Below are 25,436 nucleotides of genomic sequence, written 5' to 3' on the forward strand. Positions count from 1 at the left end.
AATCGTCGAGAGTATGTAGTTTTTAGAAATAATAAAATACGCCTAGTAATCCGATAATATTACTTTCATTTAAATTCAAAACATTTTTTTTTTAACTTGTCAAAACTTAAAAACTTTTTTCAACATTTCCAGCGAAATTTCTTTTATTATAACTTCAAAGTGTTACGTAAAGTAAACTATTATTAATTTGTAACTTTGTAAATGGGCAAAGTTGAAAATTTATTCTGTTACTTGAACACACTCATCTTTGATCTCTAGAAATGTATTTGAAAGCTAAATAATATATACCTTGAAAAATATGCTTTATGTTTATTACTAATACAGATACTACAAATTAAATATACCAATGATAAGTGTGATAGACATTTGTTATTGAAAGTTGTAGAGCCATCGATCATTTCTATTGAAAATTTTAAAACATACTTTCTAGATATTTTTTAAACTGTAACATAAATAATATTTTTTTTGGACTGTAGATATTAAGAACAAGTTTCAAAGAAGAATAGTTTTTGAATTAGTTATGAACCTTTTATGTTTATATCTAAAAAAACGATTTATCAATAGCGACCAAGACGAAATATCTCGCTTCATTTTACATGTAACCAAATTTTTATTAGCGGTTATGACAGAAAAACTATAATTATTTTGATAGTTACAGAAACTCTAATCACTTGCCATTCAACCACCACCTTGAGAAGCCTTACATACTTTTTTTGAAAGGAACGCAGATTTTATGTCATATAGACGTTTTCTGACAGCATCACACTTCAAACACCCTAAATATTTTACGATCACTTGCTGGTGGATACTGAAGTGAACTAAATGATCTTTATCAGTGCTAAAAAATACTGCAATGTTTGAATATCTTAGTCAGCTGCTGATTTGCCCTTACTGCTTTACTTTTCAACACAGTTGATGTTATTAAGATAATTATATTATAAGATAAATGCCTATCCTTACAACCGTTATAACAGTGGTGGAACAAGTCTGCAGACACTACCTAATGAGATGCTACATTTCTTTGCATCTCATCGTGGCTACAGGTTTATTTTACTACAGGATATTCGCCAATTTGCTCGGACACTACAATTATTTGGTTACTCAGATAACAGCACAGTTGCATAGAGGTATTAATCTAGGTCTCAAGCGAGCTGGAAAGAGAGGCTTTGGTGGAGAGTTTTATTTTACACTATAGACAGACAGTCTCCGAGTGGAACGATGATAAGTCTGTGAAATTCAATACCACCCAAACACAAGAGTGTCTTTTCACCGACATGAGGATACCATTTACTCTGACATTATCTTTTCAGAAAATATCCTTGGAAAACCTTGATTATTTTCAGCTATGTAACTTTGGTAACTTTGGTTACCTTAATTAACTCGGTGATTTAATTTGCTCGGTGACGTTGCAGAATTACGGCCGCACAACCCACGGCGACAACTTCTTTATTTCTAGAACGCACATGTCAATTTATGTGTAATACTATTGTCACATTTTGGCAGATGGTCCCAAATGTAATCTAACGATTTTGGTCTCCTTAGGGATACATGCAAGAAGGATTATTGGTGACCAAAATTAGATCTAAAACAATCTTGTTAGCATTGAAAATAGGCGTATAAGCAAAACTAGCTTTTTGGCACTTTCAAGAACGGACGGTCAGCAAGGACTTAATTACAAAATTTATCCCACCCCATCCCATTTTTACCCACGGAAAGCCAGAAGTACGAAAAACCTGTATCTATTCGATATAGAACTTCCAGAGATACAAATAACGTTACGCTTCCTTTTTCTCATGCACATAGCAAAAAAAATTAATTATTTTGCCTGGGCTTGTTTTCCTCTCACTTATAATTTGGAGGTCTTCAACGATGGAGTTAATAAGCAAAGGATAGTAGCCAAGTAACTTCTAATTCGAATATATAAATATACGTTTATAAAAGAACGCTATATGATGAGAATATGTGTTTGCAATAACGACCTACAAAGCAAACAGTTTTCAGTAGATTGTTATGAACATACGGCGGAATCTAACTGAAGCTGGAATATTTGAAAGTTCTACAAAATGCTTTTGTATATTTATTTTAGAAACTTGAAAATAATTTTTCCATATTCACTAACAGTGTTGACTTCCGGCTACGCTTTTGTGGACTCAATCTCAGTACTTTATTCCATATTACGTATTTTTGCCAAATTTAAATAACATATCTTTTATTCGTTTAGATTGTTTTATTTATGTAGTGTTTTATGATTAATTTACACTATTTAATATCTGCATATATATCTTAAAATTCAGTTATTTACTACCTCGATTTTCGGAATATTAAACTCGTTTTCAACTATTATGTGCAAATCAAAGTTTTTTGTTAGTATCTATTGGTGGTATGCATCTGACGTAATAAATGGAAATGACAATATTTAAAAGTATTTTTTAAATAGCAAAGTCTTTATTTACGATAGTGAAGAATTTTTTTAATTTATTTTTTTAAACAAATTATTATCAGAATATAATATTAAAATGTAATTGTATATTTTGAGAACCTTTTAAAATACATTATCGTTAAGACCTAAAAAACCTGATATATTAATAAGTTAAACTTTACAACGAAAATTTCAGGATACCTGATTACCGTAAAACTTAAGTGCAGCTGTTTGCAACTGAGCAATAAGCTGAAATTGCAGTCAGTTACACATTTCGCATAATGCAGTAACTAGATAACAGAACTAGACGTTGTTATAAAAACAGACATCACATCGTTTATTCAACAATTATTGAAAATATTAATATATTAAATAAGAAAATGCACACACTTGCAGCTTTTTATTAAATAATCATAAAGATCTATCACAGAAAGCATTTCGTTGTTATTTTTTATAACAAACCATTAAGGTTTTATATCAATTCGTTGTAAATTATGTTAATTAGAACATTTCTGAGAAATTTTCCAAAAAAATACGCCGTAAAATTACCAATAGTAATTGAAGCGGACCTTTTTACACTAGTCGCTGCACAACAAATCAAATATAAAATAATGACATCTAAGACTTTCGCGAGATTTATTCATTTAAATATTTTCGGATATGCTACGCGGATTTTATTATTCTAAAACTACATAATCCCGACGTTTCGGTTACTTTTCAGCAACCGTGATCACGGTTGCATTACGATAAAATAAGGTACATAAAATAAGATTACATATAAAAATAAGATTATATAGACATAAAATAAGATTACATATAAAATACCAAAGTCGCAAATTCAATTATAAAGAGGTGTACAAATTACATTCAGTGAAATTATGTTTTCAAGCAAACCTTTACGCCATTAGTGTACAGCAAGAGGACGTAAACACAATAACATGTTTGTCGGTTAATTTAATTATGTGAATAAAACGATGATAATGGTACAATAATTTTAATAACGCTTTAAAAATATATACTTTTATTGTATGTTACTAAACAAACATGTTGAAATTTTAAAGGAAACAATGAAATTATGTAAGCAGCAAACCTTACCTAACTATTTTGTCGGTTATAACTATATAGTGTAGAGTCTTAAAAGCCTTTGCATTTAACTGAATTAAGAACATCGTTGAAAGTTTCTTTAGATCTTGCACGAATCTTTTTTATGTACGAAGGTTATTGTAAGTAAAAAATGTATATTAACTTCAGCGTACCCCAAGATTCGATCCTAGGTTAAAAGATTTTTTTTTAAACGCAGAGGTAAAAATGATTACGAAATAATATCGTTGTTATTAAGATAATTGTATATTTATATTTTATATCTTTAGGGGATAAGTGCAAAAGAAAACAATAAAATAGTGTCTGTAATTTAGACATATAAATCATACGCAGTAAATTCTTTGCACGTTCTGATCCCCTGCACAAAGACGATTGGGTAACTAAAAGCACCGTTCCATCAGATATAGTGAGACCCCACATCGGATCAATATATTAATCACTTAGGAGAGACTCAATTAGATAAAACACAGTACCTCACTCTAGGAAGGCTTAGGCTTAGGCTCTAGGAAGCACCTAGGAATTTGACCAGCTCATTCTCTAATTCATGAGACGAAATGTACCTATAAAAAGATGAATCCAAATCAGTTCTAGCACTTGTTAAAAATTTTATAAAAAAAAATTAATCTTTCCACTCATATTCAATATTTCCGATGACGTCATGCAAAACGGCTGTTTTAAGTTTTGAGTATGTTTTAAAAAATGTTTTTTAAAAATGAAACTTAAAACGCCATTGTCCTGATTCAAAAACAAACCAAGCGCATTTTATTCAAAGAATTTTTAACGTAAGTTATCTATCTTTGTTTCTTCATTTCGTTTTGAACCCGAGGGAGTGATGAGAAAAGACTTCTATCAAAGTACAAAATTTATTTATAAATTATATTTACTTTATAAAACTACATTATTACTAACTTTAATCATTAATAACTTGCTTATATTAAATTTAAACATTGTATACAATGTTGTACTTGTTTAATGCACTTTTAACAGAGGTAATTTAAAAAACCAATGCGGAACATTGAGAAAAGCCGCTTCGAAACGATGTCTTAGCGCCAAGCTATAGAAAAAATTCTATTACAGCTCGTATTTAAGCTGTGCGTCAGCTTCTTTGCAGTTTCTGTCGTATATAAGCTATTGTATTTGCATAAATTCCTTTAGCACTAATATTCTAACGGCCATACCTACGCAACGTCGCTTACCCGTTACCACTATAAGCCACTATTACCACCAAATTTTATTATCTTTATTTTCCTATACATAGTTATTCTTTTTTTTTTATCACTCATAGAGTTTTCGAATTATGCTTGAACCAGCCGGCAACAAGCGACTCTGATCTCTCTTACGAGTTCCTATTTAAACGGTCACGCACTGCTCTAAAGCGTTCTGTCAATCACTTTAAACTTAAAAGTATGTATATATATATATAAATAAAGCGCATATAAGCAGAAGAATATTAATTTTCCATTCAATATTCACCGACAATAAATCTATGTACACATAATATAAATTGTCATCCGTCTGTATTAAGAAATATTTGGAGTCAAAAATGATTTATAAATAGAAAACTATAATACACTACCTCGTTAGTAATATAAAATGTTGGCAAACAAAAACAAATGCTCGTATAATTTTGTTAAATTATTATTAAGACGGAGTTATCAGTTTACAAGAAGTGGTTTTGAAATTCTGTCGCCGTTTAGACTGACATGAGGAAGTATTGACCATTGTTCGAGATACAGTTTCAGTCTTAATTTTTAATGTTCAGCGTTACTTCCCGTAATATCTTACAATATGGCTGAAGCCAGTATTTATAGTCTTCAAATAAAATTGACACTCAAATGTTGCCATTAAAAAATTACTTTGGTTCAGTATTATAATTAATTATAACGAGTCATAGAAAAAATTCTAAGGATTATAGTATATTATAATTAGTACGGCACAGATGGCGCCACTTGTAACACCATATCAAAATTCTGCTCCACAAAATTTCTACCGATTTAGAAAGATATAGAAGTGTTTTTTTTTTTTTTGAAAATGTTTTACTTTGGTAATTTAAAGTTTAAATAATTAATAAAATAGCAATGAAATGTTTGAGATCGAAACCTATTATACTAACATGCACTTATAAAACATTAACCAATAAAACAATTAATAAGATGCGTAACGATTTTAAAAGGGTATTTTTACATATTCATTTAGTGGAGAAATGAAAACTATTTGTATCATAACTGATAAATTCAAATCATCACCAATGTATTTTATCTGATGATTGTACTTTAATATTTAATAAGTATGTTGCCAGTACTTTCTGATGGATTATAATGACAGAAAGTGATGTTTTACAACCAAGTAACGGTCTTATCGGCTATAGACTTAATTTAGGTTCCGTACCCGAAGGTTGTTATCGGAAACTATGTTAACATCCGGCTTTCCCGTTCACCTTTGAGATATGTTACATAATTAATAAAAGGGCTTGGAAAAATTTAACTTATATAAAATAAAAGGACGTTTTCATATGGGAGAATTTTATTTTCTATTAGTTTTCAAATTTTAACCTTATTTCAATAAATATGATTCCAATGACTATGTTGAAGTTCATTTAAATAATAAGATCCAATTTTGATTTTTTCGGAATTAATATTTCCTAAAATATACTCATTAAACAAATAACATTTTAAAAACTGACAGATAACTTATTTCATACTAAAGAAATGGATGAAAAATAAAAATGATATCCATTGACTGATCATATGTTTAAAAAATCTGGAAATACTACGTAACTTCTTAAGCTGTACCAAAAAAATTTCTTCTCTGTAGGTATATCTGACTCGCGAGCCGGATCAAAATAAAATAGATTTTGTAACATTATATGAATTAAATTTATGACAACCTAACGACAGTTCAAAGAAGAAAACATCAGAAATCCACATTCATTGGCTGTATGTATCATTCATAATATTCGTTTCTTTTTAGTGTTTGAGATCCATCATACAAGTTCTCATGTTGACATGAAAATGTCCCTCGAGGTGCAGCCTCAGGTCATGCTAAGTTATTCATCAAGAGAGCATTGATGCGGAGAGCCGCGAGGAAAACTCTCACTGAAATAAAACCAACAAAAAAAATGATTCTTAGAACATCAAACACTCTCTTTGTTCTCACATAGTTTGAAACTTGAGCGGAATTTAAAGTTAGACTTCTGCCACGTACTGAAATTTATAGATACATTCAGTAAGCTTTAATTTCAAATTAATATTAAAAATAAAGTTTTCTTTTAACAACATTCTTTTTAATATGTATTATTTATAAATTAATATTTGCTTGTTTGACTTTTTCTAAATATCAAAATGATTATACGAATTAAATTCCAGGTCAATTCCAAAAAAGATGTGATCATAAATGGATTAATAATAATGAGATTTATCGATTAAAATTAATTTTAACATTTCAGCAATAATTCCAAAGAGGAAAGGCATATATAATAAAATAAAAATATAAGATCTCATAGCACCTCACTATTTTATTAACGTTCTTTCGTTATTCACACGTTTACTACTGTTACCAGAAATAGTTTTGAATATAAAATATTGCAAATGCTGTATTGTTACGACGCTTTCGTGGTAATATTTACCCCATGAACCTTTTGTTGATGTAAGAATTATGTGGTTTCCAACTTTTTGTTCGTTTTATGACTCAAAGCCATGGCAACAATTGGATTATTATTCTATGGGTTATAAAAAGTAACATTTTAATTGTTATGGATATCTAGCCCGAATCGTTCTGTATTTCAATTCTCATAAAACCTAGGTATGGAGAACTATTGTTACAGATGAAATACTGGTCTCATTTTGTAAAGAGTTACATTGTTATGTTCTAAATTTAAAAAAATCTGACTTATGTTTCTAATCATTTACCGACACTACAAAATAAGACGTGTTCAAATAAAGTAAATCACTATTTTTACTAGATGTAACTTGTTAATCAGAATAAAGTGTTACTTACCTTTAAAAATTGTTTATTTTATTAAGAGACTATTATCTGTGGAACAAAGCTAGGAAGAGAAATGAACAACAGTTGTATTTTTTTAAAACGGAAATGGCTCAAATGTATATTCATAGGGTATTCCTGTAGGACTTTCTAAAGCGGAACTCGACTATTAACTTTCAGCTTATATATTAATTCAATTTTTTACTTAATGTGCTTCATAAATATCAATGCTATATTATAATGAACTTATTATTTATCTTTGAAAATCTGCCCTAGCGATGAGGGATGAAGTTTTCGGGGAAAGACTGTTGATTTGCAACTTTCAACAAATACAAAGATTCAACTTAATTACAGTTACCTATCTCACCGAAGTCTTTTGTAGTTAAAATTAAAATATATTTTCTAGGGCACATCGAAAATGCTTTTTGTTCTAAAAATATAAGAAAAAGAGAGATGAAGTATAGAGCGTTGTGACATAGCAATTGACTTAAAACTATAAACATTCATTTCATTGTTAATTAAACTTTTTGAAGACGTAGTTAACGAAAACACAAGTAATAATACAGACTTAAAAATTATATAAAGTTAATTTAATGGGGTTCGGTATGACATGTGAAGACACATTATATATATATAATGTGTCTACTAACAAAAGTGTTTGGATGAAAGTGTTATAAAACCTCTGAGAAACTGTTTCTTTTTATAACTACTCCTGCAAAGACGCCAACAACACTGTGATTTATGCAATATTTTATCTTTATGTTCGAATACGTTGTATTTAAATGGAATTATTATTGTATATATCGGCGCAAGCAGCTTCAACGACGGATGCAACATGAAAATAACTGGCACCAATTATTATAACACCTTATTGGTCGTCGTTACTATTGTTAAAAGTAAAACGAAATCAAAGAGAATAGAACTATGTTTGAATTCTGGTTTAAATATGACGTCTGGACGCACGACGGGGGACTGCAGAGTTCAGCGAGTGCGGATCATCAAGAATGTGATTATGAAGAACCTTCGAGAAATACAAGAACATTTAGAAGAATTGAAGTTTCATTTTAAAATATCTGGAACGTACTGAAACAAGCGACATTAGAGACGTCAGCGAGGCTGGCGTCCTATCTTTAAAACAATGAATTTATAATAAAATCCGATATCAGAAGTGGGATCGCTCCTGTGATCAGTTACTGCCGGTCTTAGTGTATTTGTGAATCCTGATCCAGCTCAAGAAAATAATCATCCGGAGAACTTGCGTAATGAAGAACGCTCCTCAGTCTTTCATGCAAATGATGTCAACAATGCAGAGCGTGACCGAACGTTTGCTACTAAAAAAAAAAACAAGGGATACGATTAAAATTACTAACAAGATTTTTTGATCCCGGTGATAGTGTGTGTGTTCGGGATTGATTCAAACGCATCTTTACGGCTGTAAATACGTACCAAATCAGTAACTACGACATTCGAATTAAAGTCTTTTAAAGGAGCGAGCTAGAAAGTGTGCAGACGATTGGTTAGTTGCAACATCTACACAAGAGGCATTACGTGAGACCATAGCTAACATTTGTTATTATCCTTTGAGCTAACCTCGTGTCCATGATGTATTCTGAAGAGAACCATGAGATTCTGTAGGGAAGGCTTGTGGTACCGTGACAAGACAATTATACACCACAGATCTGGAGAGCGTGACCTCTGAGCTAATCGCGTGTTACCCTTGAGCTAACCACGGGTCCTTGATGTATCCATAAGAGAACCATGAGATTCCGTAGAGATGCCTTGTGGAGCCGTGAGAAGACAAGTCTACACCACAGATGTGGAGAGCGTACCTCTGAACTAATCGCGTGTTACTCTTGAGCCAACCACAGGTCCTTGCTGTATCCTTAAGAATACCATGAGATGACGTAGGGAGGCCTTGGGAAGACTTGAGTAGAAAGGTACTCACTCGATCTATAAGAACTTGCATGATTTTAATATCAAACTACTGAGATTATTGCTTTATTTAAAATTGACAATAGACATACTCTTCACAGTAATATTTGCAACATGTCTGGTTAACGGCAGTGCCTCTACAAAAATGATGCTGTAATTCAAACGAAAGCATACTCGACTCCAAAATCCTGATCAAATACATCTATTGCGAATATAACTAATTTCTGTTCCTTTTCTGCTAACCGTGGTCATGCGTTTGAATCGTGTTTCCGACGGGAATAAGGAGATCACGCCGAATTTTAATTTAATACCAACTGGTAAATGTACTCTTAAATAAAATGCAAGATCGCAGTGGTGCGTTATACAAGAATCAATTGCAAATGAAATCTCTGGGTGTAGAAAACAAATCGTAAACTATTTGCGTGGATTGAGATCGGACCTTACTATTTCAATGAATAGTTAAATAGTTATTAATGTAGAAATAATTTTCTATAGTTCCAAGTTTTGAAACGACTATTGATATATTAACCGGAGCAGATTTATTACGTGATAAGAAATACATGTGGAAAATTTAGTATCCTTGCCGATATTTTGCACATACGAACAAGTCAATTATGCTTTGACAGTTTAGATTACAATTCAACAATCAGTCCGTTTAAATCGAAGTAATGCACCAACACATTCAAAACAGGATGGTCGAGGCGGAGAGAAGATACAAAGCTAGGTTTTTGAGAGGTCGAGCTACGATTAAAAGATTCCAGAAGGGAGATATTGTAATAATAAAAATATACCCCAGATATCGGATATCCCTATATTTAAAATTTTGTGAACTATACAAAATCCAGAAAATAATTGAGAATGATTAATATCTTGTAAAGTGATTTTAGACAATGGATGACTTCGAAATGTGGCACATGATCAGCTACGAATGTGGCACATGACCAGCTACGATGAGACTTCACAGCATCTGAGGGACGACACAGAATTACTAAGCAAGCAGTTAGGTGGACGGTTTGCCTACCTAATAGTTATCCGGTGAGCGTATTTCATTTTGTTCAAATTGCTTCATTCAAACGCATTACCATTAATCATTGCTAGCAATGTGATTGTCTAACACTTAGTTTGAGATATATTACTATAAAAGATGCATTTGGCGTGCGGATCCGAACCATAACAAAAAAAAAAAATAAATAAATAAAAAAAAAATAATAATAATTAATAAAAAATAATATTGTAGACGGGTGGAGACGTCTTACGCCAAACAAATAAAGAAAGAAAAAAAAATTATGTAGACGGGTGGAGACGTCTTACAAAAAAAAAAAATAAAAAAAATAAAAAAATATTGTACTGGTGGAGACGTCTTACGCCAAACAAATAAAGAAAGAAAAAAAAAAAAAAAAAAAAAAGTTGTAGGCGGATGGAGACATCCTATGACATATGTTATGAATGTTCGTGTGACGCCCCAAAGCCATAAGTAGATTAAATAATTGGACCTGATATTATGATTTCGTCTCACGATGAGTCGTAATAAATAACGTAACCCATACGACAACAACAAATTTGTTAACCATAACTATAACAATATAAAGTTATCTAGGTTTACTGTGGAAGTACCTAGACTACATAAGTATCTCTCTGTTATCACAGAAAACAATGCAGAGCACGCATCAGTATAACCGTATCGGCATGACTTCGGACGATGAAGCATCAATTCTTGAACCTGGCCCATCTACTCTACGAGACCTGCAACGGGTACGAGAACATAACGAAAGCTAAGCAAGAGAGAACACATCACCAGGCAGGTGCAGAGCACGCACCGCCTGCCAGAATGGCCGTATCGGCGCAAGCAGCTTCAATGACGGATGCAACATGGAAATAACTGGCACCAATTATTATAACACCTTATTGTTCGTCGTTACTATTGTTAAAAGTAAAACGAAATCAAAGAGAATAGAACTATGTTTGAATTCTGGTTTAAATATGACGTCTGGACGCACGACGGGGGACGGCAGAGTTCAGCGAGTGCGGAGCATAAAGAACCTTCGAGAAATACAAGAACATTTAGAAGAATTGAAGTTTCATTCTAAAATATCTGGAACTTTCTGAAACAAGTGACATTAGAGACGTCAGCGAGGCTGGCGTCCTGTCTTTAAAACAATGAATTTATAATAAAATCCGATATATATCATTTATTTATCAAATCTAAACTGTCATATTTATCAAAGTACTTTCCATTAGTTGTTATCAAATATTTAAAAAAGAATTGGTAGAGAATACTTGTTTGAATACTGTACTAAAAGGCTATAGTGTTCTGCGGTCGGTTCAAAAGGTTTAACTCTCTTCAGCGCTTGTTATAGTGGAATAAAATTATTTTTATTGCACATAAAAATGTACGCATAAAAATAGAAAAACTGAATTAGATCAAAAACATTTTTGTATCAGTCATACGCTGGGTATTTGATATCATTTGAGTTATTTACAATTGGCTCTTGATTATTAATTATAATCAAACAAAAATGATTATTTGTAAAAATAGACCCACCACTTTTGCTTTCTAACCAGAACTACTGTAACCCTGTAGAAGTATGGCAGGAGTATATAAAATTGAACCCAAACTTCAATTATCTATTTGGTAACGTGTTTGAAGCTCTCCTTATTGTCTCCTAAACAGATACAATTAAGAACATTATCCAACATTCATACTAAAAAACAAACGCCTAAACAAAATTTATAATTATATCCCCAGCGTTTTATGCCTCTATATTGAAGTTTCAATGCTTCTTATTTATCTGAAGAAGAATATTGTCTATGCGTTTCAGTGACGTAATATAATAAAGTAAGTAAAGGTAAGTTCAAATAGTAGTTTCTTTATCAATATGGAAGTTATCACATTCACGCATTAAATCTCATGTGTTGTTCATATTTAGCTCTTGATACAATAACAAACATGTTTAATGTAGCAATTTGTTTTATGAACGTAATATACTGTACGAAAATATAAAATTGATATTTAAAATTAATAATAATATGGAATATTTAACATACACCATTTATTCCTGCTTGATTTTGCGACCAAGTTGTTGCAGTACCATTTAATGAAACACAATCACCACTAGGTCGTCGGGTCAGCGATGACTCACTTAATCTCAGTCAACATTATTACCTCTGAGATAATATATATATTCTCTGAGACATTTAGAGCGGTCACTATAACTTTTGCTATTACAGTAAATATTCAAGATAAGATATAACTGTCATGTATAAAACAGTATTTGGTTATTAATTATTACGTGCAAATTGAAATACTCTACTTGCGACAACTTTTTTGCATCAGTAACGATAAATTAAAGGAAGGGTAAAGCTACCTATAAATATATCGATCTATTCTTCTTTCTTTTTTAATTTTATATTACTCAATAATTTTACTAAAAATAATATGAGGCTCAGGTCAAGGCTCTTAAACGGACGCCAATTGAAGCCTTGGAAGAATAAGTCACAATGATGTACTCAATTATTGTATGTGTGTATAATATAAATAATTCTGAATGTATAGTCTTTTTTTATTATACCATGCAATAATTTAAAATTCATTGCGCATGTTAAAGCCTTATTGGAAATACGATCTATACTAATTTAAGGGAATTAATATTAAATTGTTGATATTAATATTAATTTCGAAATAATCGGAAAAAAAAGATATCAGGCATAATCGGAAAGAAAAGATTTAAATGTTCTCAAAAAAAGAAATCGATACAGAAATATAAATTCTCCAAAGTATACACTATAAAAGCATCGGTCAAAAACAATAATATGGCTTTTAAATTAAGTTATAATTTTGTTTATATTCAATAATTAAATATAAATCTGCCGATTTTTTTATTGTTATATATTTATCACTAACGTCTCGTTATACTCTTTATATTGATCGTATCTTTTATATAAACTTTTACGACCTCCCTGGGATCACTGTACCACGAAATATGTTTTATGAGCATTTCTTTGTGGCTGTTTTGCAAGGGCTATAATAATAACGACCCCTGTTTAATCCACCTCCTTTCGACATGGTCTATATTTTTTTTTCAATCTTAATGAAAATCTACATAAATTTATTCAACTAATGAATACTTGAGCTCACCATTACTTTTCTGTTCGACGCCTAGGGAAGTCTTGATTTGCTCTTCGAAATACATATAATAACCGTCAAAGCACCACGTCCGAGTTGATTAAAGAGCTGACCGTCAGCAATGCTGTCGTCACTAACACTATTTCCAACAGTCGGATTATGCATTTTCACAAATAAAGCACTCACACTCGCACTAATTTATTTCCAACTATAACTAACTTTTGTAATTTAATAAGCTTCCTCCTGGATAGCACTTAAACTGCTATATCTCCACCACAAACTTTTTCGAATATAAATTGCTAATTGCTTCGTGGAGTCATTACATTTACACTTTTAATTTAAAATAAAAAGTTACGCTGTATAATCGTGTAACGCTAAATAATTTTAAATTATTAAACCATCTAAACTTTATATTGTTGCTTAATATTTTATAGAAAACATAACTGTATAACATTGATTACGAAATGGTTACTGTTTAAGTTTTTGTTTTACTGAAACTTACAGAATAACTGAACTTCACATATCACAAATCGCGATACGAATTAGCATTTACTGCTATTTAATACAAAACACAATGATCTTTGGTACAAATAACTTTGTTAAAGAAATTACTAATGCCATGACATTGTTTATGACATATCTACCCTCTAAAGTAAAATAAATATCAAACAACCATCCCTTCTAATGGTTGTAAATGTCATTACGCCGACATAACATATAGAATATTATCATCGAATGTGTAAATTGTTTAATTACAAGGTTTAATATGGAAAAATTCCGGACTATAGGGGGTTAAGGCTATACTCTATAAGGTGATAAATTCAATAGTCCACACGTCCGTTTAAGAAGTTAGTCGGATTATTGGGAGTCCACCGCTATATTAAAATTATAAGCACAGTTTGTAACACTATTTATTTATTTATTAATAAAGTGATATTTTTTTATACATAATGGCTTTGAGAGTTGTTATTGTTTGCCATATATGGAATAAAAATTTCAAATTGCTTGTAAGGCCATGGATCACTAACTTCATTGCACTTTACGGGAGACTTTCGAATGAAGTTGCTGACTGAAGAGTAAAAAACTCAAAAAGATGCGTTTTCGTCAGTTTCAAAATTTTTTTAGATCCTCAATGGCTACCGAAAGCAAAACTCCTTTTAGAGAGGCTTCAGCTAGCTATTCAATGTATCAAATAAAGCTATTTATTTTTATAGAAACATCACTTATATAATTTTTAAAAGTAAATAAAGAAATACCTTGTCATAAAAATTCCCTTAATAAAAATCATGTTAAAATATCTTATTATATTTATTAGCACTAACTTAAGTGGTTATTCAAATTAATTCATTATTCGTGTGGACTAATGAAATTTACTACATTTACCAACATTTTGTATTATTACAAAGCTTTTATAGTCAAATTAACTTCATGGAATTTTTGTTGAACAAAAAAAAAACATTATTTAGGGTCACAGTTTTAGAGATAATAAATACTTTTTTATGGCAACAATGAAAAGTGGCGACAATAAATGTTATTCTTTTCACTAAAATATAAAATACACATCGAAACTGTTTTGCAAATACACTCTGAATTGTAGTCACTGTGTAATAAAAAAAAAACTAAGAAAAAACATATTTACAAATAAAACATGAGTGCAAAATTTTAAAAGGCATATTTTTTTTTTGTAGTTTGGTATCATTTTTCGCCTACTTACATGTTATATCTTAGATTAAATAAAAAATCTATTAAAATTATGTGTCTTTTTAAAATAATGTATATGGATATATTTTTATAAAAATACCAAACAGTAAGCGATTCACGTGTTGACTTAAAGAATATTAGAAGCTTAGCTTACAGATATTTCTTACTTGGCACAATGCAAATTCACGAATAGAGAGAAGGAACAAATTTATTAGAATGGAAGGGAAATAAAAGTGGCTTTTGGAATTCATACATTAATTAATTGTGTAATATTAAGTAGTTATCATCTAGTTATTTCTAAACTTATTTATTAAAAATAGAAATTACAATCAAAAGTCAACAAAAAATTAGGGTTTTGGACATTTTGGACGTTATTACCAATTAAAATTTAAACGTGTAACTAATAGACGGATTTCTTTAAAAATTTAACAAATGCAATCACACTTTAATCTCAGTGTAATTAATAACTTATAGCCTATAGGGCCACTATTATGTTCGAATTATTTCATTTAATCAATTCCTTGAAATAAATTAAAAAAATGTTTATCTATGAATGAATTATATTTAAAATATTGAATAGCAAATTAAAATAAATGCCTTAGTTATATCAACTTTATAACCTATATACTTGAAGCTGCATGATTGTCCAGATAGTAAGACTAGTACGTCTCTCGTGTGTTTCCAGAAATCATCCGGTTTATACAGCCTAGCCGTTTCTCGTAGCCAGCCACTCACCCGTCAACCGCGTCCGTCAAGGTTAGTTAATTGTATATATCGGCGCTATCAGCTTCAATAACGGATGCAACATGAAAATAACTCAAGGCTGTCATCAATGATTATAACAACTTATTGGTCGTCGTCACTATTGTTAAAAGTAAAACGAAATCAAAGACTGTTTGAAAGGAGAATAGAACTATGTTTGAATTCTGGTATTGATATGACGTCTGGGCGCACGACAGCGGACTGCAGAGTTCAGCGAGTGCGGATCATAAAGAATGTGATTATGAAGAACCTTCGAGAAATACAAGAACATTTAGAAGAATTGACGTTTCATTTTAAAATATCGGGAACGTACTGAAACAAGTGACATTTTAAAGAGAGGACGTCAGCGAGGCTGGCTAATAACGCGAAGGTCGCGGGTTCGATCCCCTCATGGGCCACAAATAATTTTATTTAGAGCTGTAATCTCGTAAATTTTTCTTGTTCTGTTATTCTCAAAGCTATGCATATTTTTAACCGCAAATGAAGCAAAAGAACCAGTAAAAAAGCTTAAAATTGGAATAAAATATTTTATACCGGCTATTGGATGAATGATTCTTAAAAGATTTTTTAAAAAATCAAGTTTGACTTGTGATAACAAGTTAATACCACTGGCTTAATAAATTTTAGGCAAGAATATCCGACGACATACTAAGCTGTATTTGCTAGTGAACAAACATATTGTACGTCCTTTCTTAAAATTTATGTTCATATAAGTATTAACAGCTATTTGAGATTATAATGTAAGAAAAAATTACATATTTCATTATTTTTATTTATTACAAAGAGTTCTCTCCGTTTGTATGCCATCTCTCTCCGTTCTCATTCTCTCCGTATGAACCTAAAAATTATTTTCTCTTATTATATGTATGTTGAAAAGCATCTGTGAAGAGTTTTAAAATAATTTTTAAGTTCACGAGTTTTAGTTCTTTCATTTTCAAAATTATTGAAGATGACATATAAAATGAAATTAAGAAGTGAAAACTAAAAACATTCAACTGTTGGTCTCAAAAAGCTGGAACTTTAAAAAAGAAAGAAAATACACAAAAGTGTCACCGATTTGGAAATAAAAGTGTAAATTTGTTTCGATTTAAGATCGGTATGCTGCTGTTGAAATTGTTGAATGATTAGATCTAAGATTTTCGCGAGTTTTATTCATTTAAATGAAACTAATATTTTTCGGATAAACTACGAGGATTTTTATTATTTTAAAAAACTACATAATCCCGAGTTTTCGGTTACTTTTCAGCAACCGTGATCACGGGCAGACGAGATTTGAACATCACATTCACTTATTATTATGTAGTTTTTTAAAATAATAAAAATCTACGTAGTTTATCCGAAAAATATTAGTTTCATTTAAATTGTTGAATGATTTTTTGGTACACGTTATGTCATGTTCTTTAATGTTTAAACACGTTTAAAAGAAGGACACTTTAATCATACCTAAGGTGATGTTCGCGAATAACTTAATAAATATAGTAATATATATAAATTGAAAACCGCAGATATTTTTATAAAATTTTTATATTATTATAAAATAGATAATAACTTCACAAACACGTTTTCGCCTAAAACATCTACGCACGTCTTTTACCCTTGTTGAAGTTTAAACGAAATCAAACATCTAACAATTTAGAGGTGTTTAAAAACAAAATTAATAAGTAAAAAAATTATACAAGCAGAAATGAGGGTAGCATGAAAAGTTTTGATCATCGTGAGATGACATTTGTTCACCATAATAATGATACATGTAAGGATACCCAAAGATATAGCGAATCACCTTCATTCGTCCACTCTTGTTTCGGCAACATTGAGTTTTATTTAACATCCAGTACTTAAGGATATTGGAAGTAGCATAAGAAATTTTAATACATTGCTTTGACTTATAGAATTTCTATTAGATGATTAAAAATTTTCTCATCAATACCAAAATTATTGTGATAACATTTTATGATATGACTTATGGACTTACAATTTTAGATAGAGAGTAGAGTCATTGCTATGCCAATATTGGTGCAAAAATCTCCTATGTGTAGCCACTCATTCTGCATTTCTAAGCTCATTTCACGGATCTCTGTATTTATTATTGAGCTTGAACCGATATCCCCATTTTGCCTGATTCTTCCGTATATTTATTAAAAGCTTAAGTTAATGTTATTCGGTATAAATCCATACAACCCGTCTTCCTCATAAAGTATTATTTTTGGGTTAAACTATAATTAGACTGGATGTGATTTTTTTTCCGTCTGCGTTCCAGACACATTCATTTAAATAAAATTTGAGAAGTAAAACATTAACGTTCCATTTTGTGATACATGTGGACGTAATGAAGACTGCTTACATATGCACATGGGACGTATCCTTAACGAGACGGACATGAGAATGTTATTTTTTTTAGAAAATGTAATATAAATAGAGTCGACGTATGTGGACGTATGTATGAAACAAAGTTTTGTTTGGCTTGTGTCTGCAGAAGTTGAAGCTTTGTATAGTATAATTAAGATTCGTTACTCGCAGATGAGAGAAGAAATAATAAATAAACATTACAGTATCATATTGATCACAAACTGCTAAGGATTTAGTGATAAAATGTAACGCGGTATACATTCAGCCTATTAACTCAGTCGGCTAGAGCTTCGTGGTAATAACACGAAAGTCGCAGGTTCGATCAGAAAGTCGCGGATTCCCTCGTGAGCCACAGTATCATTTTGCTAATTTGTTTTTGACACACACAACAATCGCCTGTTATAGACCCTTTTCTCTCTTTATACAGATACAGAGTACAATAACTATCTTAGGGTTTCTTATCAGCCATATAACTAGCGATGGGACCATAGACCGTAGACACTGTCGGCCCATTAGCTCAGTTGGTTAGAGCGTCGTGCTAATAACGCGAAGGTCGCGGGTTCGATCCCCTCATGGGCCACAAATATTTGTATTTTAGAGCAGTAACCTGGTAAATTTTTCTTGTTCTGTTATTCTAAAAGCTATGCATATTTTTAACCGATTGATGAAGCAAAAGAACCAGTAAAAAAGCTTAAAATTGGAATTAAATATTTTATACCAGTTATTGGATGAATGATTCTTAAAAGATTTTTTAAAAAATCAATTTTGACTTGTGATAACAATGAAACTAGTATTATTCGGATTTACTACGCGGATTTTATTATTTAAAAACTACATAATCCCGACGTTTCGGTTACTTTGCAGCAACCGTGATCACGGGCAGACGAGATTTGAACATCACATTCACTTATTATTATGTAGTTTTATAAAATAATAAAAATCTGCGTAGTTTATCCGAAAAATATTAGTTTCATTTAAATTGTTGAATGATTTTTTGGTACACGTTATGTCATGTTCTTTAATGTTTAAACAAGTTTAAAAGAAGGATACTTTAATAATACCTAAGGCGGTGTTCGCGAATAACTTAAAAAATATAGTAATATATATAAATTGAAAACCGTAGATATTGTTATAAAACTTAAAAATAGATAAAAACTTCACAAACACGTTTCCGCCTAAAACATCTACGCACGTCTTTTACCCTTGTTGAAGTTTAAACGAAATCCAACATCTAACAATTTAGAGGTGTTTAAAAACAAAATTAATAAGTAAAAAAATTATACAAGAAGACATGAGGGTAGCATGAAAAGTTTTGATCATCGTGAGATGACATTTGTTCACCATAATAATGATACATGTAAGGATACCCAAAGATATAGCGAATCACCTTCATTAGTCCACTCTTGTTTCGGCAACATTAAGTTTTATTTAACATCCAGTACTTAAGGGTATTGAACGTAGCATCAGAAATTCTGATACATTGCCTTGACTTATAGATTTTATATTAGATGATTAACAATCTTCTCATCAATACCAAAATTATTCTGATAACATTTTACTAAGATGTGACTTATGGACTTACAATTTTAGATAGAGAGTAGAGTCATTGCTATGCCAATATTTGTGCAAAAATCTCCTATGTGTAGCCACTCATTCTGCATTTCTAAGCTCATTGCACGGATCTGTGTATTTATTATTGAGCTTGAACCGATATCCCCATTTTGCCTGATTCTTCCGTATATTTATTAAAAGCTTAAGTTAATGGTATTTGGTATAAAACCATACAACCCGTCTTCCTCATAAAGTATTATTTTTGGGTTCAGCTATAATTAGACTGGATATGATTTTTTTTCCGTCTGCGTTCCAAACACATTCATTTAAATAAAATTTGAGAAGTAAAACATTAACGTTCCATTTTGTGATACATGTGGAAGTAATGAAGACTTCTTACATATGCACATGGGACGTATCCTTAGCGAGACGGACATGAGAATGTTATTTTTTTAGAAAATGTAATATAAATAGAGTCGACCTATGTGGAAGTATGTCTGAAACAAAGTATTGTTTGGCCGGTGTCTGCAGGAGGTGAAGCTCTGTATAGTATAATTAAGATTCGTTACTCGCAGATGAGAGAAGAAATGATAAATAAACATTACAGTATCATATTGATCACAAAATACTAAGGATTTAGTGATAAAATCTAACGCAGTATACATTCGGCCTATTAACTTAGTCGGTAAGAGCTTCGTGCTAATAACACGAAAGTCGCAGGTTCGATCAGAAAGTCGCGGATTCCCTCATGAGCCACAGTAGCATTTTGCTAATTTGTTTTTGACACACACAACAATCGCCTGTTATAGACCTTTTTCTCTCTTTATACAGATACAGAGTACAATAACTATCTTAGCGTTTCTTATCAGCCATATAACTAACGATGGGACCATAGACCGTAGACACTGTCGGCCCATTAGCTCAGTTGGTTAGAGCGTCGTGCTAATAACGCGAAGGTCGCGGGTTCGATCCCCTCATGGGCCACAAATATTTTTATTTTAGAGCTGTAACCTGATATCTTTTTCTTGTTCTGTTATTCTAAAAGCTATGCATATTTTTAACCGCAAATGAAGCAAAAGAACCAGTAAAAAAGCTTAAAATTGGAATAAAATATTTTATACCAGTTATTGGATGAATGATTCTTAAAAGATTTTTTAAGAAATCAATTTTGAATTGTGATAACAAGTTAATAATACCACTGGCTTAATAAATTTTAGGCAAGAATATCCGACGACATACTAAGCTGTATTTGCTAGTGAACAAACATATTGTACGTACTTTCTTAAAATTGTTGTCATATAATTATTAACAGCTGTTTGGGATTATAATGTAAAAAAAAATTACATATTTCATTATTTTTATTTATAACAAAGAGTTATCTCCGTTTGTATGCCATCTCTCTCCGTTCTCATTCTCTCCGTATGTACCTAAAATTATTTTATCTTATTATATGTATGTTGAACAGCATCTGTGAAGAGTTTTAAAATAATTTTTAAGTTCACGAGATTTAGTTCTTTTTTTTTTTGTGTGTACCATAAAGCGTTATTTACTTCCTTCAATATCAGCAAAAATTATTGAAGATGACATATAAAGTGAAATTAAGAAGTGAAAACTAAAAACATTCAACTGTTGGTATCAAAAAGCTGGAACTTAAAAAAAGAAATAAAATACACAAAAGTGTCACCGATTTGGAAATAAAAGTGTAAATTTGTTTCGATTTAAGATCGGTATGCTGCTGTTGAAATTTTTGAATGATTAGATCTAAGATTTTCGCGAGTTTTATTCATATAAATGAAACTAATATTTTTCGGATAAACTATGAGGATTTTTATTATTTTAAAAAACTACATAATCCCGACGTTTCGGTTACTTTTCAGCAACCGTGATCACGGGCAGACGAGATTTGAACATCACATTCACTTATTATTATGTAGTTAGATGACATTTGTTCACCATAATAATGATACATGTAAGGGTACCCAAAGATATAGCGAATCACCTTCATTTATCCACTCTTGTTTCGGCAACATTGAGTTTTATTTAACATCCAGTACTTAAGGATATTGGAAGTAGAATCAGAAATTTTAAAACATTGCTTTGACTTATAGAATTTCTATTAGATAATTAAAAATTTTCTCATCAATATCAAAATTATTCTGATAACATTTTACTAAGACGTGACTTATGGACTTACAATTTTAGATAGAGAGTAGAGTCATTGCTATGCCAATATTTGTGCAAAAATCTCCTATGTGTAGCCACTCATTCTGCATTTCTAAGCTCATTGCACGGATCTGTGTATTTATTATTGAGCTTGAATCGATGTCCCCATTTTGCCTGATTCTTCCGTATATTTATTAAAAACTTAATTTAATGGTATTTAGTATAAAACCATACAACCCGTCTTCCTCATAAAGTATTATTTTTGGGTTCAGCTATAATTAGACTGGATGTGATTTTTTTTCCGTCTGCGTTCCAGATACATTCATTTAAATAAAATTTGAGAAGTAAAACATTAACGTTCCATTTTGTGATACATGTGGAAGTAATGAAGACTTCTTACATATACACATGGGACGTATCCTTAGCGAGACGGAAATGAAAATGTTATTTTTTTAGAAAATGTAATATAAATAGAGTCGACGTATGTGGAAGTATGTATGAAACAAGTTTTGTTTGGCCGGTGTCTGCAGAAGGTGAAGCTTTGTATCGTATAATTAAGATTCGTTACTCGCAGATGAGAGAAGAAATGATAAATAAACATTACAGCATCATATTGATCACAAACTACTAAGGATTTAGAGATAAAATCTAACACGGTATACATTCGGCCTATTAACTCAGTCGGTACGAGCTTCGTGGTAATAACGCGAAAGTCGCAGGTTCGATCAGAAAGTCGCGGATCCCCTCATAAGCCACAGTATCATTTTGCTAATTTGTTTTTGACACACACAATAATCGCCTGTTATAGACCCTTTTCTCTCTTTATACAGATACAGAGTACAATAACTATCTTAGCGTTTCTTATCAGCCATATAACTAGCGATGCGACCATAGACCGTAGACACTATCGGCCCATTAGCTCAGTTGGTTAGAGCGTCGTGCTAATAACGCGAAGGTCGCGGGTTCGATCCCCTCATGGGCCACGGTATCATTTTGATAATTTGCTTATCACACAATAATAACTACCTTTTATCTACTTATCCCCCTCTTAATATGACTCGAAAAGATAAAGATAAAAAAAATATATTCGTAATAAGTTACTTAATTATTATCACAAACTTATTTCATTATTTTATAATTAAATAAAAATAAAAATCGAAACAATCTAACTATATTACAATTAATATAATACTGGATTTATAAACGACTCTACTGCACTCAGTGTGTATAATGTGTATACCTAAGAGAGGAACATCGTATTTAAGCCGCGATGGTTTGATATATATATATCGGCGCTAGCAGCTTCAATGACGGATGCAACATGAAAATAACTCAAGGCTGTCATCAATTATTATAACAAATTATTGGTCGTCGTTACTATTGTTAAAAGTAAAACGAAATCAAAGAGAATAGAACTATGTTTGAATTCTGGTATAAATATGACGTCTGGACGCACGAGAGCGGACTGCAGAGTTCAGCGAGTGTGGAGCATAAAGAATGTGATTATGAAGAACCTTCGAGAAATACAAGAACATTTAGAAGAATTGAAGTTTCATTTTGAAATATCTGGAACGTACTGAAACAAGTGACATTAATGACGTCAGCGAGGCTGGCGTCCTGTCTTTAACACAATGAATTCGTAATAAATCCGATATATATCACTCAAATAATTTCACTGATTTCAATGTGATTTTAAATATGTATTAAATCAGAAATATTATTCTCATGATATCATTTACAACTATGAGATGTGAAGAATTGTATTTCAACAGTTGGCTTTCTATTTCGAGTTACAAAAACTTTCTTTCGCATGTAGTTCACTTTAAACTGACTTACTTCGATATTGCATTATAATTTGATTTTAAAAACTACGAAAGATCCAATTAAAATTTTAAAAAAACTCAGTACTTTTTATTAAAAAGACATAACCCTCTCACAAGAACATAAGGTATTATTCATTAACAATGACAAAACTTATAATCAACATTTTTAGCGTAAAAATGTGTCTTTTCCTAAAAGAAGTATATTTGGGTGATTAATAAATATCTATCCAGCTATTTAAAAAATTTAATAAGTAAATAAATTACTTAGTCACTTAAAGTACCCTTAAAAACTTTGAGACTGTAGAAAACTTCTAAGTACCTTCGCATGTGATATTATAAAAAAGCCAATAATATTTTAAAAGTTTTGCACTTGTTATTAAAAGTTCAAAATTGTTCGTGTTAGATTTCCACACTATATTTTTAAGGATAAAAATGTTGAAATTATAATAGAAGGTAAATCAAAATCAAGAGAAGATACGATTTGTAGAGATACCTTAGGTTTAGCATTTGGTAAATTTAAGTAACTTTTTATAACAAAACACACTATTTTATTATAAATTATATACATAGGTGTATATATATATATCGGCGCAAGCAGGTTCAATGACGGATGCAACATGAAAATAACTGGCATCAATTATTATAACAAATTATTGGTCGTCGTTACTATTGTTAAAAGTAAAACGAAATCAAAGAGAATAGAAGTATGTTTGAATTCTGGTTTAAATATGACGTCTGGACGCACGACAGAGGACTGCAGAGTTCAGCGAGTGCGGATCATCAAGAATGTGATTATGAAGAACCTTCGAGAAATACAAGAACATTTAGAAGAATTGAAGTTTCATTTTAAAATATCTGGAACGTACTGAAACAAGTGACGTTAGTGACGTCAGCGAGGCTGGCGTCCTGTCTTTAAAATAATGAATTTGTAATAAAATCCGATATATATATCAACATATATATGTATGTCAAAGCACCATGTCATATTTGATTTTTAAAAAGTCCGACGTCAGCAATGCCGCAGTCACTGTCAATATTTTCAACAGTAAGCTTATCCATTTTCCATTTTACTAATAACACACTCACAAACACTTGCACTACTCTCTTTCAGACTTAAACTTGCACTTGTAATTAGATAATCTTCATCCTGGATGGCTCTCACACTGCTGTGTCATTTACTTTTTAATTTTATATATTTTGTTATGATGAATAATCTCAGTCATCAAATAAACACAAAACGTTGCATAATTTTTGGTAATTAACTATTAAGCCATCCAAATTTTACATTGCAATTTAATACTTTATATAAAACATAATCGATCAACATTGATTACAAATTTGTTACTATTTACGTTTTCATTTAACAAAGACTAACATGATGACTAATCTTCAATAATTACAAATCACAATACGAATTAACATTTACTGTTTTTTTAATACAAATCATACAATGATCTGTAAAACAAACAATTTTGTTGATGATATCACTTAGGCCATGAAATTCATTACGTCACATCTACCCTCTAAAGTAATA

General features: G+C 31.0%; 1 long non-coding RNA gene and 3 other non-coding genes across 4 annotated transcripts in view; all 4 read left to right on the plus strand.

Moving 5' to 3' along the window:
- Positions 1 to 9,994: 9,994 nt before the first annotated feature.
- Positions 9,995 to 25,436, plus strand: part of LOC133319562 (uncharacterized) — a 28,806-nt gene continuing 13,364 nt past the window's right edge. The window contains exons 1-2 of the long non-coding RNA XR_009753125.1: positions 9,995 to 10,206; positions 10,312 to 10,468. This is a non-coding gene — a long non-coding RNA (uncharacterized LOC133319562). The remainder of the gene's footprint in view (positions 10,207 to 10,311; positions 10,469 to 25,436) is intronic.
- Trnai-aau (transfer RNA isoleucine (anticodon AAU)) lies at positions 18,872 to 18,945 on the plus strand. Its single transcript has one exon. It is a non-coding gene; the product is annotated as a tRNA-Ile (tRNA).
- Trnai-aau (transfer RNA isoleucine (anticodon AAU)) lies at positions 20,827 to 20,900 on the plus strand. The gene has a single exon. It is a non-coding gene; the product is annotated as a tRNA-Ile (tRNA).
- Positions 22,989 to 23,062, plus strand: Trnai-aau (transfer RNA isoleucine (anticodon AAU)). The gene has a single exon. It is a non-coding gene; the product is annotated as a tRNA-Ile (tRNA).

This window comes from Danaus plexippus, chromosome 25 (genome assembly GCF_018135715.1).
Source record: "Danaus plexippus chromosome 25, MEX_DaPlex, whole genome shotgun sequence".
Taxonomy (NCBI): domain Eukaryota; kingdom Metazoa; phylum Arthropoda; class Insecta; order Lepidoptera; family Nymphalidae; genus Danaus; species Danaus plexippus.